Source organism: Vanessa atalanta, chromosome Z (genome assembly GCF_905147765.1).
Source record: "Vanessa atalanta chromosome Z, ilVanAtal1.2, whole genome shotgun sequence".
Lineage (NCBI taxonomy): Eukaryota > Metazoa > Arthropoda > Insecta > Lepidoptera > Nymphalidae > Vanessa > Vanessa atalanta.
In genome coordinates, this window is record NC_061902.1 from 4,115,107 (window position 1) to 4,122,590 (window position 7,484).

Here is a 7,484-nt window from a genome sequence, read left to right on the forward strand (position 1 = left end):
ATCAATTGTACCTACAAAAAATAAATGTTAATTTTCATAAATACAAATAATATCTATGATAAATAATGTCGAAACAAAATTTAATTTGATTATTGTAATTAAATACACTCCGTATTTTATTATTAATTTATTAAAAAAAGAGTACCTATACGGTTACACTGGCTGACTTATTAATCGGAACACAAGAATACTATTTATTTGAAGAAAATGTGTGTGTTTATTCTAAATTGCAATTAGTACTGTTTATAACAATTACAATTAAAATCATAATATGCCCGCCATATCTTCCATTCTATTTATTAGTATGAAAAATAACATATACTTGTCTATGACTATACATTTGAAACGTTTATTTATAAACATTATTTATTATATATTGATAAATTTATAACTATGTCAATTATAAGTATTTATTTCACATCATATTTATATTAACTATGAATTCGAATTGACTTCGCGTTTCTTTCGCTGCGACGTTTATAAATATAGTGGGTACATTTATATCTACATTTAAACTTAAACATCAGTTGGTAGATCCTAAATATTGTAATTGTTTTCTGGTTTCGCACGAAATATTTTCCGAATGATAAGGAATTTCCATATTATTTTAGTTTATAGTGTCAAACATAGGACGGACGTAGACTTATAAATATTATAATGAGTTGGCAACTACGCTGATGACGTATTTGATTGATATTATTGTTGGAATATACAAAAATTCAAGCCTCTATACATAATAGATTTCTCTTTCATTATATTATTCAATCTTTCACTCATTCACATTCGCTCACCACTCATTCAATCAACGAACAGCTTTACTTGATTATTTAATATTCATTATTAAAAACATTGTCAAACAGTGCAGACGTGTCTTATTATACCTACCCCATTTCCCTTCAGGTTATGGGCCCAGGTCATGTTTAAAGTTGTTTAAATAATTAAAATTAATAGTAAAAGTGTTACTCAAAATGGATTCGCGAAGTAAAAGAAATATACAACAATTTAACGGTGATCGCTATAGTACTTGGAAGTTTCGTATAAGGTCACTACTAGAAGAAATGCAGTTATTGCCTGTTATTGACGAAGAACCACCACCAATACCAGATAATGAGTGGATTAAGAAGAATATGCTAGCAAAAGGTACGATTGTAGATTACTTGGGTGACACATTTTTAAGCTTTGCAAGAGGTTCTTCTACTGCAAAATCCATAATGGCCGAACTAGACAAAGTATATGAGCGGAGGAGCTTAGCGACTCAATTAGCTTTACGTAAACAGTTACTTAATATGAAACTACAGCCAGATGTGACACTATTCGAACATTTTAACAATTTCGATAATATCATTACTGAATTAATATCGGCTGGTGCAAAATTGGATGAGATGGATAAAATATCACATTTACTTTTAACTCTACCCACATCATACGATGGTGTTATAACGGCACTGGAAACACTTGGAGAGGAACAATTGCATCTATCTTTTGTAAAAACTCGTCTTCTAGATCACGAAGTCAAACTAAAGAATACCACGACGACAGAACTCAAAGTTTTACATACATCAACGAATAAATTCAAATCGCAGAACAAAATTGGATTCGATAAAAGGAAATCATATAATTATTATAAAAAGAAGTCATACACCGGAAATTCATCATATAAAATTTCAAAATTATATTGTGATTATTGTGGACGACGAAATCATATGAAGAAGGATTGTCGATTTTTCAAAAAGTTACAACAAAATGGAGGTAGTAGCGGCAGTAAAACAGCAGCTGCGAGCGCTATGCAAATCAGAAACGATAACGAGGACAGTTTCGCATTTATGTTTTCAACGTGTAAGTTGTCAAATTCTTATAAATATCATATTAATAATATTGTTTTCATTTTAGATTCGGGTGCAACTGACCACGTTGTAAATAGTAAGGAATTATTTTCTTCCTACTCAGACTTCACAATACCGATTAAAATTGGTATAGCTAAGAACAATGAAAGCATTCAAGCGTTTGGTAAAGGTACAATAAATGTCACTACTAATTTAGGTTTTCAAGGGGCGATTAATAATGTATTATATGCGCCGGACGTGCCATGTAATTTAATATCTGTATATCGTATTCAACAAGGAGGTATGGTTGTTATATTTAAAAATAACAGTGTTTATATTAACAATAGTATCAAGTGTTTAGTATCGAGTGTTATCAGTAATAATTTATTTAAATTAGTTTTTCAAGTGCATACGCGATCTCAACATAATTTAAATTTGTCTCAAACTTCTACATCTTACGAACTATGGCATAAGCGTCTAGGTCACTTAAACAAAAATAAATTTAACATTCTAAAAAACTTAATTGATGATAGTTACCTAATTAATGATATTATGCCTAATGATACATTATGTGAGTCTTGCATACTTGGTAAACAGTCGCGGTTGCCCTTTGCAAAATCAAAAGATAAATCAGTCAGAAATAGGCCACTTTTTATAGTTCATTCCGATATTTGTGGTCCTATTACACCACCTACATTTGATGATAAAAATTATTTTATTACTTTTATTGACGATTTTACTCATTATACAGTAACGTATTTGATGCATTCTAAATCTGAAGCATATAAATGTATGAAAGACTACGTAACAAAATGTGAAAATTTATTTAATTCTAAAGTTGTTAATTTATATTGCGATAATGGCCGAGAGTACCTTTCAAACGAATTCAAAGAATTTTGTGTTGACAAAGGGATAATGTATCATTTAACGGTTCCTTACACCCCACAGCAAAATGGTGTATCAGAAAGAATGAATCGTACATTAACCGAAATGGCTCGAACATTGGTTACAAGTGCGAAATTAAATAAAATATTTTGGGGTGAAGCTGTTTTAACAGCTACTTATTTAATTAACATACTACCCACTAAAACTCTGATAAATAAAACACCATACGAAATGTGGCATGGTAAAAGGCCGAAAATAAATCATTTAAAAAAATGTTTGGATCTACTGCATACGTTCATAACAAAGCTAGAAAAACTAAATTTGATGAGAAATCTTTCAAGTCAATATTGATCGGTTACGATGCAAACGGTTATAGATTATTCAATATCGAAAATAATCAAGTTTTTATAGCTCGCGATGTTATTTTTGACGAGTTAAACTTTGAAAAATCACGCCCTACACGTAGCAGTAGTGACAACATTGAAACCCTTTCAAAATTTAGTAAGCCCGAAATTGATTCGGCAAAGCTAAAAATAGATCAACAACAAGATTCTTTTAATGACAATTCGTTGGACGGTTCATCGAATACCACTAATTTAAGACGTAGCGAAAGAATTCGAGAATTACCCCCAAAGAATTATAAGCAAATGCACGATCCTGATTTATTTTTATCTCTTTTTAATGATACGCAATCTTTACCTACATCATATAAGAATATTTTCGATAGGCACGATTCTGATAAGTGGTTGAACGCTATACAGGATGAAATTGAGTCGCTTCGAAGCAACCAAACGTGGACATTAGTTATTAGACCGAAAAATGTTAATATTATAAGTTGCAAGTGGGTATTTACAATTAAAAATAATGAATTTGGTGAACCTACACGTTATAAAGCTCGGTTGGTTGCTCGAGGTTTCACTCAAGAGTATTTACAAGACTATCACGAAACGTTCGCACCAGTGGCTCGGATAACTACTTTTAGATTTATATTAGCACTGGCAAATCAGTTTGATTTACATTTACACCACATGGACGTTAAAACCGCGTTTCTAAATGGTATATTGAAAGAAAATATTTATATGGAAGTACCGGAAGGTATTTTAGCAAGTAATAACCAGGTTTGTAAATTGAATAAAACATTATATGGCCTAAAGCAGTCGTCCAGGTGTTGGTATGCACGGTTCGATCTCATTCTCAAGGAAATGGGTTTTAAGAACTCTGAATTAGATCCTTGTCTGTACATATTAGATAAAAATTGTATAGATAAAAACGTGTATATAGTTCTGTACGTTGATGATTTAATTATTACTACTAAAAATAGTAATTTATTACAAGCGTTTAAAAACAGTTTAATGCAAAAATTTCAAATGACTGATTTGAAGGACTTAAAACTATTTCTTGGTATTAGAATTCAAAGAACAACTAATACAATTTCTTTAGATCAAACAACATATTTGCAAAATGTTCTAAATAAATTTTCTATGAAAGATTGTAATCCATCGAATTCACCTTTTCCTTCTAAAATCAATTTTGTAGCTTTAAATTCAGACACTCACTATGATGCACCTTGTAAAAATGTTATAGGATGCCTTATGTATGCAATGCTTTGCACAAGGCCAGATATTTGTGCTTGTATTAATATATTAAGTAGATATCAATCTAAAAATAACGAAGAGTTGTGGAAATATTTAAAACATCTCTTACGATACATTAAAGGTACAATTAATTTAAAATTGGTTTATAAAAAATCTGAATATAAAGAGATAATAAGTGGGTATGCAGATTCCGACTGGGGAGGTGACAAGAACGACAGAAAAAGTACAACTGGCTATTTGTTTAAGGCCTTTAATAATTGTACAATTTCGTGGACCACACGAAAACAAAATACTGTCGCCGTCTCTTCAACGGAAGCTGAATACATGGCTCTCTTTGAGGCTGTGAGAGAAGCAGTCTGGATAAGGTCATTGTTAAATAGTATTTCTATACAAATAACAGAGCCTATTGTAATATTTGAAGACAATAATAGTTGTATATGTATTGCCAATAACCCCACAAATCACAAAAAATCTAAGCACATAGATATAAAATATCATTTTATTAGGGAACAAATCGCTAATCAAATAATAAAGCTAGAACCTATTTCCACAGGAAATCAACTAGCTGACATGTTCACAAAAGCGATACCCTCCAAGAGATTTATAGAATTAAGAAAGAATTTAAATTTGTTTTGAAAAATAATTCATGTTTTGTGTTAATCAAGTAAATGAAGGAATGAGTTTATTTAATAAATAAAACTATGGTTTATGTAACTAAATAGTTAGTATTTTATTTGTAAAAATGAGTAATGAAAGAAATTATGTTATGGTATTGTTATATTATATTAACTTGTATTTTTGAGGGGGACTGTTGGAATATACAAAAATTCAAGCCTCTATACATAATAGATTTCTCTTTCATTATATTATTCAATCTTTCACTCATTCACATTCGCTCACCACTCATTCAATCAACGAACAGCTTTACTTGATTATTTAATATTCATTATTAAAAACATTGTCAAACAGTGCAGACGTGTCTTATTATACCTACCCCATTTCCCTTCAATTATAAATATTATTTTTCGCTAAAAATAAGCAACTAATAACCAAATATAGATTCTATCTTGTTGTTTTCCTAACGTTTAAAAAGGTTTTTTAAATAAATGGAAAACCGGTGGTGGTCAATCACTGGTACGGCAGCTCTGCCCAGTCATGAACCGAGCCGAGTTAACTAGAACCGAGTCCTAGTTATTCCAATTTTATCTAGAACTCTGTTCGTTGGTCATATTGGCGATGCGAGTCTGAGTTCCATAATGAGTCTCATTGATTTACGCAAATGAAGATCTTGTTTCACTTGCAGTGTCGTTTGTTTACCGGGTCTTTACATATGCTGCTTCATATAAATGTTCCGGCAGATTTTTTGATTGTACGATTTGATATAGTAACCGATGTTTGTCGCCATGCCGTTGTCGTACGTAAGTTGATTTAATCACTTTTCATCAAACTAAACTGTATGGCCAGAACGGAATGCTATTTGAGGTTAAAATATCAATTTATGAACTAGACATACAAATCATGAGCGATTCATTCAGCTATGCCATTAGCTCAATACACAGAAAAAAGGGTTGCAAGTTGTTAAGAAACTCCCATTAACGATTTCGAAATTCATGTAAATAAAATAAAATACATAGATTTCGATTAAGCAAACTGTCCACTTTCGAATGATATCATTATGCCGAAACAATATATTATAATATGATAAAATTCATGAAATGCAAAAAAAAAATACTGATATATTTTATATATTTTGTTCTTATCTATGGTATGTTAATGTGTTTCATATTTCTGAGGTATTGGCTAATTTGCGGTAGTATTCGGAGAATATTAATCGCCACAGCGATTACGAAGCGAACGCTGCCACAACCTTAACAGAGACCCAAAACTTTATATTTAAAAAAATTGTAGGTCTATGTCTACAGTAAAGCTAGCGTCTTTATAGATGACTGACGGTAATCATGTCTAATTCCATTTTTCTTATTTACAGTTTTATATATGTTTATGAAAATGGAAATAGATTAGTAATATAAATAAAAAATATTAAAGTATTCATTTTAAACGTTTTATTCAGATAAATTATAGACCCGGTAAACAAAAGACGCTGGAAGTGAAACAAGATCTTCATTTGCGAAATCAATGAGACTCATTATGGAACTTAGACTCGCATCGCCAATATGACCAACGAACAGAGTTCTAGATAAAATTGGAATAACTAGGACTCGGTTCTAGTTAGCTCGGCTCGGTTCATGACTGGGAAGAGCTGCCGTACCAGTGATTGACCACCGGTTTTCCATTTAATTTTACTTGGTGAGTCGAACCAGTAGTTTTAAAAATTTTACGGGTTATCTAAATAAATGCTTTTAAATGAGCAATGTGTGTTATCCAATGTTTCACGGTACGGACGAACATATCAGATGGCGAATCTATATATATCGATAATTAGTTAATAGAACGATATAAAATCCATATTACCCGTCTGGTACGGGTTAGGAAATCAGAACAGGTAACTAGTAGGTATAGTGTAACTGTCAACTCGTGACCGCATCAGATGGTCGTGACGACTTCATTGAAACTTCAGACGAAATATTAAAAAACCGGCCAAGTCAGACTCGCGCACGAAGGGTTCCGTACCATTGAATAGGTAAACAACAGTAGGTACACACATTTACTGATAAAGCAAAAATAGGCAAAAATGGGGTTTTTTTGTATAAAATATTAGACATACATCAATTGTGACAACTAAAAAATTCAACTGTCTAGCTACCGCGGTTCTTGAGATACAGCTTGATGACGGACATACGGATGGACACAGAGCGAAGTCTCAGTAATAGGGTCACGTTTTTACCCTTTGGATACGGAACCCTAAAAAGGTATGAACACGATTATCACCTAAGTATATTATGTAAAATTGATAATAATTACACACAACGAACATTTGCAAGATGTTAGGAATCTATCTTTATTAGTAAAAAGTAGTAACTTTGTCTATGTCCAAATCTTAATGTGTTTTGATTCGGTAATATTTTACAGTGCGCAAGACTATGTTTGAGTCGACTCTATGGTTGAGGACTCTGTATAAGGTATAGTATATATAACGTAATTGGTAACTAAACCAGAACGTTGATAATAATATTAATATATTAGATACCTATAAAATCTATACAACTCATTATAAGGTAGT